The 12,808-nt window shown below is 39.7% G+C and overlaps 1 protein-coding gene and 1 pseudogene across 1 annotated transcript in view; one reads left to right on the top strand and one right to left on the bottom strand.

Annotated features, from left to right (window-relative positions):
• Positions 1-12,808, top strand: part of DROSHA (drosha ribonuclease III) — a 734,939-nt gene that overhangs the window by 421,015 nt on the left and 301,116 nt on the right. The gene's annotated exons all lie outside the window — the stretch shown is intronic.
• Positions 8,742-8,860, bottom strand: LOC128661830 (uncharacterized; annotated as a pseudogene).

The raw sequence follows: 12,808 nt of genomic DNA, 5'->3' as shown, positions 1-12,808 counted from the left end.
CACTGCTGCAGCGGCTTTCTGGTTCGAGTCTCTTGAAGAGGCTATTCAGGTGGAGTCCCCGTTCGATGATATCCTAGACAGGCTTAAAGCTCTTAAGTTAGCCAATTCATTTATTTCTGACGCCGTTTTTCATTTAACTAAGCTAACGGCTAAGAATTCAGGTTTTGCCATTCAGGCGCGTAGGGTGCTATGGCTTAAGTCCTGGTCAGCTGACGTTACTTCAAAGTTTAAGCTTCTCAACATTCCCTTCAAGGGACAGACCTTATTTGGGCCTGGACTGAAGGAGATCATTTCTGATATTACTGGAGAGAAAGGTCACGCCCTTCCCCAGGATAGGTCCAACAAATTAAGGACCAAACAGACTAATTTTCGTTCCTTTCGGAACTTCAAGAGTGGTGCAGCTTCAACTTCCTCTACTACAAAACAAGAAGGAAATTATCTCCAGTCCAAGCCAGTCTGGAGACCTAACCAGGCTTGGGCAAGAGACGTCCAGGATCCCTGGGCTCTGGAGATTGTTTCCCAAGGATATCTTCTGGATTTCAAAGCCTTATCTCCAAAAGGGAGATTTCATCTCTCACAATTATCTGCAAACCAGATAAAGAGAGAGGCATTCTTACGTTGTGTTCAAGACCTTCTGGTCATGGGAGTGATCCACCCAGTTCCAAGGGAGGAACAGGGGTAAGGATTCTATTCAAATCTGTTTATAGTTCCCAAAAAAAGAGGGAACTTTCAGACCAACCTTGGATCTCAAGATCCTAAACAAATTTCTCAGGGTCCCATCCTTCAAGATGGAGACTATTCGAAAAATCCTACCTTTGATCCAGCAGGGTCAATATATGACTACCGTGGACTTAAAGGATGCTTATCTCCACATTCCGATACACAGAGATCATCGGTTTCTCAGGTTTGCCTTCCTAGACAGGCATTACCAGTTTGTGGCTCTTCCCTTTGGGTTAGCCATGGCACCAAGAATCTTTACAAAGGTTCTAGGGTCCCTACTGGCAGTTCTAAGGTCACAGGGCATAGCGGTGGCCCCTTACCTAGACGACATTCTGATACAGGCGTTGACTTTTCAAATCGCCAAGTCCCATACGGACATTGTTCTGGCCTTTCTGAGGTCTCACGGGTGGAAGGTGAACGAAGAAAAGAGTTCTCTCTCCCCTCTCACAAGAGTTTCCTTCCTAGGAACTCTGATAGATTCAGTAGAAATGAAGATTATTCTGACAGAGGTCAGGTTGTCAAAGCTTCTAACTTCCTGCCGTGCTCTTTATTCCACTTCTCAGCCGTCAGTGGCTCAGTGTATGGAAGTAATCGGCTTAATGGTAGCGGCAATGGACATAGTTCCATTTGCCCGCCTACATCTCAGACCACTGCAACTTTGCATGCTCAATCAGTGGAATGGGGATTACACAGATTTGTCCCCTCTGCTAAATCTGGATCAAGAGACCACAGATTCTCTTCTCTGGTGGCTATCTCGGGTCCATCTGTCCAGGGTAATGAGCTTCTGCAGGCCAGAATGGACTATAGTGACGACAGATGCCAGCCTTCTGGGCTGGGGCGCAGTCTGGAACTCCCTGAAGGCTCAGGGCTCGTGGACTCAGGAGGAAGCCCTCCTTCCGATAAACATTCTGGAACTAAGAGCGATATTCAATGCTCTTCAGGCTTGGCCTCAGCTAGCTGCGGTCAGGTTCATCAGATTTCAGTCGGACAACATCACGACTGTAGCCTATATCAACCATCAGGGGGGTACAAGGAGCCCCCTGGTGATGTTGGAGGTTTCAAAGATAATTCTATGGGCAGAGGTTCACTCTTGCCATCTTTCAGCTATCCATATCCCAGGAGTAGAGAACTGGGAGGCGGATTTCCTAAGTCGGCAGACTTTTTTCATCCAGGGGAGTGGGAGCTCCATCCGGAGGTATTTGCCCAGTTGATTCAACTATGGGGCAAACCAGAACTGGATCTCATGGCGTCTCGTCAGAACGCCAAGCTTCCTCGTTACGGGTCCAGGTCCAGAATCCCAAGGCAGCGCTGATAGATGCTCTAGCAGCGCCCTGGTCCTTCAGCCTGGCTTATGTGTTTCCACCGTTTCCTCTGCTCCCTCGTTTGATTGCCAAGATCAAGCAGGAGAGAGCTTTGGTGATTTTGATAGCTCCTGCGTTGCCACGCAGGACTTGGTTTGCAGATCTGGTGGACATGTCATCCTTTCCACCATGGACTCTGCCGCTGAGGCAGGACCTTCTACTTCAAGGTCCTTTCAAACATCCAAATCTAATTTCTCTGCATCTGACTGCTTGGAGATTGAACGCTTGATTCTATCAAAGCGTGGTTTTTCCGAGTCGGTCATTGATACCTTAATTCAGGCTCGAAAACCTGTCACCAGGAAAATCTATCGTAAGATATGGTGTAAATATCTTCATTGGTGTGAATCCAAGGGTTACTTATGGAGTAAGGTCAGGATTCCTAGAATATTATCCTTTCTCCAAGATGGATTGGAGAAAGGATTGTCTGCTAGTTCCTTAAAGGGACAGATTTCTGCTCTATCTATTCTTTTGCACAAACGTCTGGCTGAGGTTCCAGACGTTCAGGCGTTTTGTCAGGCTTTAGTTAGAATTAAGCCTTTGTTTAAAACTGTTGCTCCGCCATGGAGTTTAAATTTAGTTCTTAAAGTTCTTCAAGGGGTTCCGTTTGAACCTTTGCATTCCATAGATATTAAACTTTTATCTTGGAAAGTTCGGTTTCTGGTAGCTATCTCCTGGGCTCAAAGAGTTTCAGAGTTGTCTGCTTTACAGTGTGATTCCCCTTATCTGATTTTCCATGCAGATAAGGTAGTTTTGCGTACCAAACCTGGGTTTCTTCCTAAGGTAGTATCTAATAAGAACATCAATCAGGAGATTGTTGTTCCTTCATTATGTCCTAATCCTTCCTCAAAGAAGGAACGTCTTTTACACAATCTTGATGTGGTTCGTGCTTTAAAGTTTTATTTACAAGCTACGAAGGATTTTCGTCAAACATCTGCTTTGTTTGTTGTCTACTCTGGACTGAGGAGAGGCCAAAAGGCTTCGGCAACTTCTCTTTCTTTTTGGCTGAGAAGCATAATCCGCTTAGCTTATGAGACTGCTGGCCAGCAGCCTCCTGAAAGAATTACAGCTCATTCCACTAGAGCGGTGGCTTCCACATGGGCTTTTAAAAACGAGGCCTCTGTTGAACAGATTTGTAAGGCGGCGACTTGGTCTTCGCTTCACACATTTTCTAAATTCTACAAATTTGATATTTTTGCTTCTTCGGAGGCTATTTTTGGGAGAAAGGTCTTGCAGGCAGTGGTGCCTTCCGTTTAAGTTCCTGCCTTGTCCCTCCCTTGTCCCTCCCTTCATCCGTGTCCTAAAGCTTTGGTATTGGTATCCCACAAATAATGGATGAACCCGTGGACTGGATACAACTTTACAAGAGAAAACAAAATTTATGCTTACCTGATAAATTTCTTTCTCTTGTGGTGTACAGTCACCACTGCACCCTATAGTTTCTCCTTTTTTCTTGGTTGTCTTCAGTCGAATGACTGAGGGTGGCAGTTAGGGGAGGAGCTATATTGACAGCTCTGTTGGGAAGGAGAATATCCCACAAGTAATGGATGAACCCGTGGACTGGATACACCACAAGTGAAATAAATTTATCAGGTAAGCATAAATTTTGTTTTCTAAAGAATGGAATAGGCCTGGTACTTCTTTTATTCCTTCAAGGTTTAAAAAATGCTATCCTTTGCCAGCAGTTACTTTAGATTTTTGGGAAAAGATCCCCCAAAGTTGATGGGGCTATCTCTACTCTTGCTATTCCTACGGAAGATAGTACTTCTTTTAAAGATCCTTTAGATAGGAAACTTGAATCTTATCTAAGGAAAGCCTATTTATATTGAGGTCATCTTCTCAGGCCTGCAATTTATTTGGCTGATGTTGCAGCTGCTTCAACTTTTTGGTTGGAGACTTTAGCGCAACTAGTATTGGATCCTGAATTGTCTAGCATTGTTAACTTGATTCAACATGCTAATAATTTCATTTGTGATGCCATTTTTGATATCATCAAAATTGATGTTAAGTCTATGTCTTTAGCTATTTTAGCTAGAAGAGCTTTGTGGCTTAAATCTTGGAATGCTGACATGACTGAAGTCCAGATTACTATCTCTTTCCAAGGTAATAAGTTATTTGGTTCTCAGTTGGATTCAATAATTTCAACTGTCACTGGGGGGAAAGGGCGTTTTTTTGCCTCAGGATAAAAGACCTAAGGGTAAATCTAAAGCTTCTAACCATTTTCGTTCCTTTCGACAAAATAAGGAACAGAAACCTAATCCTTCCCCCAAGGAATCTGTTTCCAATTGGAAGCCTTCCTCAAATTGGAATAAATCCAAGCCATTTAAGAGATCAAAGCCAGACCCCAAGTCTGCATGAAGGTGCGGCCCTCATTCCAGCTCAGCTGGTAGGGGGCAGATTAAGATTTTTCAAAGATGTTTGTACCAATTTGTTTCAAAATCATTGGATTTTGAGTATTGTCTCTCAGAGTTACTGAATAGGATTCAGAGTAAGACCACCTGTGAGAAGATTTTTTTTCTCTCACGAATTCCAACAAACCCGGTAAAGGCTCAGGCTTTCCTGAAGTGTGTTTCAGACCTGGAGTTATCAGGAGTAATCATGCCAGTTCTGTTTCAGGAACAGGGGTCTGGGGTTTTATTCAAATCTATTCATTGTCCAAAAGAAAGAAAATTCATTCAGACCAGTTCTGGATCTGAAAATTTTGAATCGTTCTGTAAAAGTACCAACTTTCAAAATGGTGACTATAAGGACTATTCTGCCTTTTGTTCAGCAAGGACATTATATGTCCACAATAGACTTACAGGATGAATATCTTCATATTCCGATTCATCCAGATCATTATCAGTTTCTGAGATTCTCTTTTCTAGACAAGCATTACTAATTTGCCGCTCTTTCTTTTGGCCTCGCGACAGCTCCAAGAATCTTTTTAAAGATTCTCGGTGCCCTACTCTCTGTAATAAGACAACGGGGTATTGTGGTGTTTCCTTATTTGGATGATATCTTGGTACTAGCTCAGTCTTTACATTCTGCAGAATCTCAGACGAATCAACTAGTGTTGTTTCTTCAAATACATGGTTGGAGGATCAATTTACCAAAAAATTCCTTGATTCCTCAGACAAGGGTCACCTTTTTAGGTTTCCGGATTGATTCAGTGTCCATGACTCTGTCTTTAATAGACAAGAGACAATTAAAATTAGTTTCAGCTTGTCGGAACCTTCAGTCTCAATTATTCCCTTCAATAGCTATGTGCATGGAAGTTTTAGGTCTCATGACTGCAGCATCGGTCGCGATCCCCATTGCTCGTTTTCATATGAGACCTCTCCAGCTTTGTATGCTGAATCAATGGTGCAGGGATTATACAAGGATATCACAATTAATATCCTTAAATCTCAATGTTCGACTATCTCTGACTTGGTGGTTAGATCACCATCGTATAGGGGGCCTCTTTGGTTCGTCCAACCTGGACTGTGATCACAACAGATGCGAGTCTTTCAGGTTAGGGAGCTGTTTGGGGATCTCTGACAGCACAAGGGGTTTGGAAATCTCAAGAGGCAAGATTACCAATCAATATTTTGGAACTACGTGCAATTTTCAGGGCTCTTCAGGCTTGGCCTCTGTTGAAGAGAGAACCGTTCATTTGCTTTCAGACAGACAATAGCACAGCTGTGGCATATGTCAATCATCAGGGTGGGACTCACAGTCCCCTAGCTATGAAAGAAGTATCTTGAATACTTTCTTGGGCGGAATCCAGCTCTTGTCTAATTTCTGCGGTACATATCCCAGGTGTAGACAATTGGGAAGCAGATTATCTCAGCCGTCAGACTTTACATTCGGGGAAGTGGTCCCTCCATCCAGATGTGTTTTTTCAGATTGTTCAGATGTGCGGTCTTCCAGAAATAGATCTGATGGCTTCTCATCTAAACAAGAAACTTCCCAGGTACCTGTCGAGGTCCAGGGATCTTCAGGCGGAAGCAGTGGATGCGTTGACACTTCCTTGGTGCTACCAACCTGCTTATATTTTCCCGCCTCTAGATCTTCTTCCAAGAGTGATTTCCAAAATCATTGTTTCTATTGCTGGTAGCTCCAGCATGGCCTCACAGCTTTTGGTATGCGTACCTTGTTCGGATGTCCAGTTGCCAACCTTGGCCTCTTCCATTAAGGCCCAACCTTCTGTCTCAAGGTCCGTTTTTCCATCAGGATCTCAAATCATTAAATTTGAAGGTATGGAAATTGAACACCTAGTGCTTAGTCATAGAGGTTTCTCTGACTCAGAGATTAATACTATGTTACATGCTTGTAAATCTGTTTCTAGAAAGATTTATTATCGAGTTTGGAAGACTTGTATTTAATAGTGTTCTTCTGATTAATTCGATTGGCATTCTTTCAGAATTCCTAGAATTTTACAATTTTTTCAGGATGGTTTGGATAAGGGTTTGGCTGCAAGTTCCTTGAAGGGACAAATCTCTGCTTTTTCTGTCTTATTTCACAGAAAGATTGCTAAGCTTCCTGATATTCACTGTTTTGTACATTCTTTGGTTCGTATCAAGCCTGTCATTAAATCAATCTCTCCTCCTTGGAGTCTTAATTTGGTTTTCAAAGCTTTACAGGCTCCTCCATTTGAGCCTATGCATTCTTTGGACATTAAACTACTTTCTTGGAAAGTGTTGTTCCTTTTGGACACCTCTTCTGCTAGAAGAGTTTCTGAATTTTCTGCTCTTTCTTGTGAATCTCCTTTTCTGATTTTTCATCTGGATAAGGCGGTTTTGCGGACTTCATTTAAATTCTTACCTAAGATTGTGAATTCTAACAAAAATTGTTGTCCCTTCCTTGTGTCCTAATCCTAAGAATTCTTTGGAGAAATCCTTACATTCTTTGGATGTGGTAAGAGCTTTTGAAATATTATGTTGAAGCTACTAGATTTCAGCAAGACTTCTAGTCTATTTGTTCTCTTTTCTGGTTCTAGGAAAGGTCAGAAGGCTTCTGCCGTTTTCCTTGGCTTCGTGGTTAAAGCTTTTGCTTCATTCAGCTTATTTGGAGTCGGGTCAAGCCCCGCCTCAGAGAATATTGATAGTGGAGTACACCTAGCGCCTACTAAATAAGACCTCTGGCTTTGATAATTTGACACCTATTTGTCAAATGGTAAGATAAAACTAATAAGGTATACCAAAGCGCCAACTATATGAAGGCTGGGTCTGGACCAAATGCAATATTATCAAACGATTACAATAAACAATTTGAGGGCACAAATAAGTTAAAAACATGGATACATGTATAAACAATCAAATTTATACAACAATAATAGCTAAATGAATAGTTAAAACAAATAGTTATGTAACAGATATAGCATTTAAAATGGTGCAAACATTGCTCTTAAAAATATCCCTAAAAAATTCCAAATTTAGTATAAGGCTCACAACAGAAATTCAACTTTGTGTTTACCACATACACAGATTTATACAGCAATAATAGCTAAATGAATAGTTAAAACAAATAGTTATATAGCAGATATGGCATTTAAAATTGTGCAAACATTGCTCTTAAAAAATATTCCTAAAAATTTCAAATGAAGTATAAGGCTCACAACAAAAAATCAACTTTGTGTTTACCACATACACATAATAGGTGACGTGTATTAGTCAGTTATATAATATTATCTAACCAATAATGTTCTTGATTCTATGCAATGCTCCTAAATATTGCCAATAGTAACTAATGTGAAAGGCTCTGAGTAAGTCCTTTAACTGTGTGTTTAACACATACGCATTGTCAAGTAAAAAATATTGTGACAGCAATATGCCAATGTAAAAAATGTGTATCAAAAAATCGTGTGCAAAAAATTAGTGAACAAAAATTATTAATGGTCAAAAAAATAGGTTGATCTTCAAAAAACGTGAATTAAGAACAAAGATTGTGAAAAATGAAAAACCAAAAATTTACAAAAACATTTTGGTGTGTTCAAATAGTGACATATAAATGTAAATAATAGTCCAAAAAATAGTCCAAAAGTGAAAACTTAGAAAAAATAATCCAACAATAAATTATAATAAGTAGTGACTCTTTAAGAAAAAACAATAATCCTTAGTGTTGTGAATCCTAACAGCAATAGTTAAGGTAATTTTCCAAGTGTTTTATACTGAATAGCAGTGTCAGTACTTGCTAGCCGTTTTCCAACCCAAAATTCTATCTTCTTGGCAAATATTTTGTTATAATCCCTGGATGATCCTTCTGTAAAATAAAGATATGATGGTGTAGATTGTTTTTAGATCAATAGAAAATGAAATTGTGCTTACCAGTCAACGCGTTTCGGTCACAAAGAGACCTTTATCAAGACTGGTTTTATGGTTTTAGTAGTGGTCGTTTTATACCAGACTGATAGCTGGCCATACAATTGTGGAACAGGAAGTGTTTGTTAAGCACTTCCTGTTTTACTGACCTTAAATGTGTGTTTAAAACATATAGTTTAAAAATCTGTGATTAAAAAATCCATTATAATACATTTAGATGGTATCCTTATTTTGTCAAGCTCTGTCTGCATCTGATCACTTTTATTCAGAGAAAATACGAAAATTCATGTTAGAATGCAGTGTTCCAAATTTGGAAAAATATATACACAAACCCAGCCTTTTTAGTTATGACTTCATACCTATTATTTAAAAAAAAAAAATCCTACCGCACCTGGTGTTTCCAGGCGGTCTCCCATCCATGTACTGACCAGGCCTTGCCCTGCTTAACTTCCAAGATCAGACGGGATCGGGTGCATTCAAGGCAGTGTGGCGGTAGACATTTCTCTATTAGCCCTATTTCTCATCATGATCTGATAAGAAAGAGAGTTTACTGTCATCTCCAAGCCGTTTTTCAGCTGTTTATATTGGGTATAATCTCAGTAGGGGCTTGGTTTCTATTGGATGGGGCAGGGGTGTGTATAATAGGCTCAATTTCATTGGATAGTAGTCGTAATGTTGTTAAAACATTCCCTTATCTGTCATAATAAAGCCATTTTAGCGTATATGTTAAGGTGTCATTTTTAGATGTTGTTTCTAGATGCCAATTTTTAGATATGCTTGCTAATCTAAGAGAATTAAAAGTGAAAACAAGACATATTCTATATAAAGGAAGGACTTGCTAGTTTCATCTTTTACTTATTACACAATCTATGCTGATTGTGTTACAAGGTCTGAACGAAGAGAGAATTTACTGTCAGACTGCAAACCTTTTTTCATCTATTTCTATTGGGTATAGCCTAATTATGCAGTCTATTGGGTAGGACAAGGGTGTGTTTAAGAGGCTCAGTATCATTGGATAGTAATAGGGATATGGTTGAAAATCCCCTTATCTATCTTGGTCTAGTTTATTTTGCGTATATAGGTATAAATTTTGATCTTATTACTAGTCTCAAAAAGTATAGGAAAAATATTCCACATAAAAGACAGATTTGTTGCGTTATATACTTATTACCCGATTTAAGCTTGATATTAATTATGGTAAGAAGTGTATGATAATGTTACACAATCTTAGCTCTATATTAGTCATATTAAAAAATGTGTGACTATGTATTATATATCCCTTACAATATTCCTAATGGTGTTATATTGTTGTCTTCTATATACTGGATTTTGCTATAGTGCTATGTCTGTGCTGAGGTGTGAATTATTATCCAGAATAAAGAGAAATGTTTTTTTACAAACAAGGTGAAACCTCAATAGGTTTTAAGTGGATTAGAAACGTATGGGAACCAGATGGTGGTGTAGAAATATTAAACAACCTTTATTTGTTTAACATAAGTATCCATATTTAGGAATATTTTTTAAGAGCAGTTTTAACTATTCATTTAGCTATTATTGCTGTATAAATTTGTGTATGTGTATGTGGTAAACACAAAGTTGAATTTCTGTTGTGAGCCTTATACTAAATTTGGAATTTTTTAGGAATATTTTTTTTTTTTTTTTTTTTTTTTTTAATCATAGTTTTTTTATTGAGGCAAAATTAGAAATACAACATAAAGACACATTATACATTTCGTATATGTTTTTGGTAGATTTTACATACAATGCATTTCTTTTCAGAGTAACAATGAGATATAAACATATAAATGAGCAATGAAATCTCAAAATAAACATCATACATGTAACTCTCCAGATCTATACTGTACAAACTGGAAATACAGCACAATGCATGCGAATGTAAAGTAAAATAAAGATAATCTAGCTTTACCTCTTTTTATTCTTTTGTTTCCTATGTAAAAACAAAGTAAATTTATATAATGTAATTATCCTGAACAACTTATACATCCTATAGTGTGAAAGAGTAAGTATAAAAGAAATGTATGCGTTATCTAAGATTTTGCAAAATATAGGAAAGCATTAATAGTTGTTCCTACTTGATGCACAGAATTAAAGACCAGGTCAGTAAATGTTAAACTTTGATTATCAGTGGGCTATCAACACACCTCTCTCTCTCCTGTAGCTGAGTGCAGTAAAAAACTAACCTCAACTTCCACTCCATAGGAAAACGTAGGAACAGCTTATTACAAAACAAATGTAATTAGGATACCTCCATCATAAACTAGCGTCCAATAGAATGATATTTTACCTTAAGCTGAACATCAGGGTAACACACCACCTTAACTGGGAGGTACAATTAAATAAACAGAAAATTATAGTATACACCAAATATTTGGTATGGCATAAATCTGTGGCGGATTAATACCGCCTAGTTATTCACCTTAAAGGGTGAGTCTTATGGAAATGAAACAAATATAGAAATGTATTAACAATGAAGTTAAGTAAATCAAACATCTGGAGTCCCCCCCTTAAGTTCTAGCAATGCTGCTTGAAAGTATATGGAGAGAATGGGCTTGAGAAAATATATAGGGTGTACCAGAGGAGCTTAGGCTATAATTTTTAAGATAATGTATATAAATAGAAGCAGTAGTCTTCTAAAATTGTCCTGACAACATATATTAATGCCTATGAAGCAATGTGTTAGGGTTAAGTAGAATAAGTAACCAGGAGTAGGGATGTTAAACACGTGGACCCCATATTAATTACTGAAGAAGGGTAGTGAACCATATTCATTCCTTTCGAAAACAAGCCCAATTATCCAGTCTAAACATATAGGGAAACATTTATCTAGTATCTAGGAGAAGCCATAAAAACTTAACCCCTTCACACCAGAGACGTTACATCAACATATTGCATTATGTGAAACCATTAAAGGCTCCCATCAGACCACTAAGAGTCGTCATTCAATCCCTGCGGTTAGTCTTTGTCCCTATATAAAAGTCCACAATCCCATGTTGCTAACCTATCCCTTTTGCAGGAATGAGAGAGTCCATTATCTCCTGAAGCACTAGGTCTGCATTAATGGATATCTCCCGAGTGGTCAATGCAGTGCTAGCCTCAATCCGAGCATCAGCAGTATATTTAGGTGTCGTTCTTAGGAAGTTAATGTATTGGGGTTGATAGAACTTAGAGCATTGTGCTGCAGCACCAACTTTTTTTTTTGGCATCGGACCCCTCATGCTCTTTACTTTGCCTCCTGCCCCAGACCCCCCTTTGACCGGCCGCATCTCCAGGGAGCCCAGAACAGGCCTTTCTGCTTCCAGCATAGCGCCCGCGGCAGCGCGCTTACCCGGCGCCATTGCTGTTGGATCCGAATTTGAAAGGGCCGCTCCATCTATAGCCGTTAGTGCAGTCGTGGTCTCAGGCTCTATTAGGACAACAGGATCACCCCCTTTACAGATGTCTAGCATAGCCAAATAGTTTGTATGTCCAGTGCCTGGGTTAGGACACATGAGCTCACCTCTCCTGTCAGCTCTCAGATACACCTTGAGGGATGCCTGCTGTTTCTCCAGCTTGTGAGTCACATTCTGCAGGAGGGCTAATATCTCGGCTTCCATTCTGTATGCTCATGTAGTAGGAACCAAGTCCCTTCTCCTGAATCTCACCTCTCCAACCAATTTCCTGGGGACTCCAGTAAAATTCAATACAGTCCTATTGCTTCACCCGGCTATCCAGCTAACCGGGGGGGGGGGGGGATGTAATAAAATCTTAGGCTGCAGCCTGTAATTTAGCTTATTTTGAGTCACTTTGTTGCAGGAACTCAAAAATGTGTAGGCAGGCTTGCTCCAGAACAGTTCAGCAGCTGATATTTTAGCAGGATAAGACAGAATGTAAATATACAGGTAATAAGGGAGGCGCTAAGACAAGCCAAAGGTATCAAGCACTTAAAAGTTTTGAGAAAGGCCCAAGGAAGGGACGAAACGCGTTGGCTATTTTATGGATTATCCTCTGCCCACCTTGAGGCGCTCCCTAGACTCTCTTCTCATTTTGTAACCAATTCCAAGATATAAGCACTAAGTGCAGGGCTCATCTGAGAGGACCGTGACTACAGGTCATAGAAGTAAGCGCAGGAATCGGCTTCTTCTCCTAACCGGAACATCTTTCAGTGACGTCAGACGCCGGAAACTTTCAGTGACGTCAGACGCCGGAAAGTTTCAGTCGGCCCCGCTCGAGGTGAATACCGGGCGAGGGGAAAAGACATCTACTTCACGGATAAGGATCTGGTAAAGTACACGGCTGAATGTTCTGCTAAAGTGATATCTTACACAGTAAGAGAACTTTGGAATTGCATGTATATTATTATCCACTTACACTGTTTGGCAGCTATTGCTCTATCAATTTGGCAGCTTGGTGGTATTTGACTAGTGAGACGCTGACCACAGACTCAGT

Source organism: Bombina bombina, chromosome 5 (genome assembly GCF_027579735.1).
Source record: "Bombina bombina isolate aBomBom1 chromosome 5, aBomBom1.pri, whole genome shotgun sequence".
Classification (NCBI taxonomy): domain Eukaryota; kingdom Metazoa; phylum Chordata; class Amphibia; order Anura; family Bombinatoridae; genus Bombina; species Bombina bombina.
The sequence above is the reverse complement of the archived record's forward strand: the minus strand, read 5'-3'. Positions and strand labels throughout refer to the sequence as shown.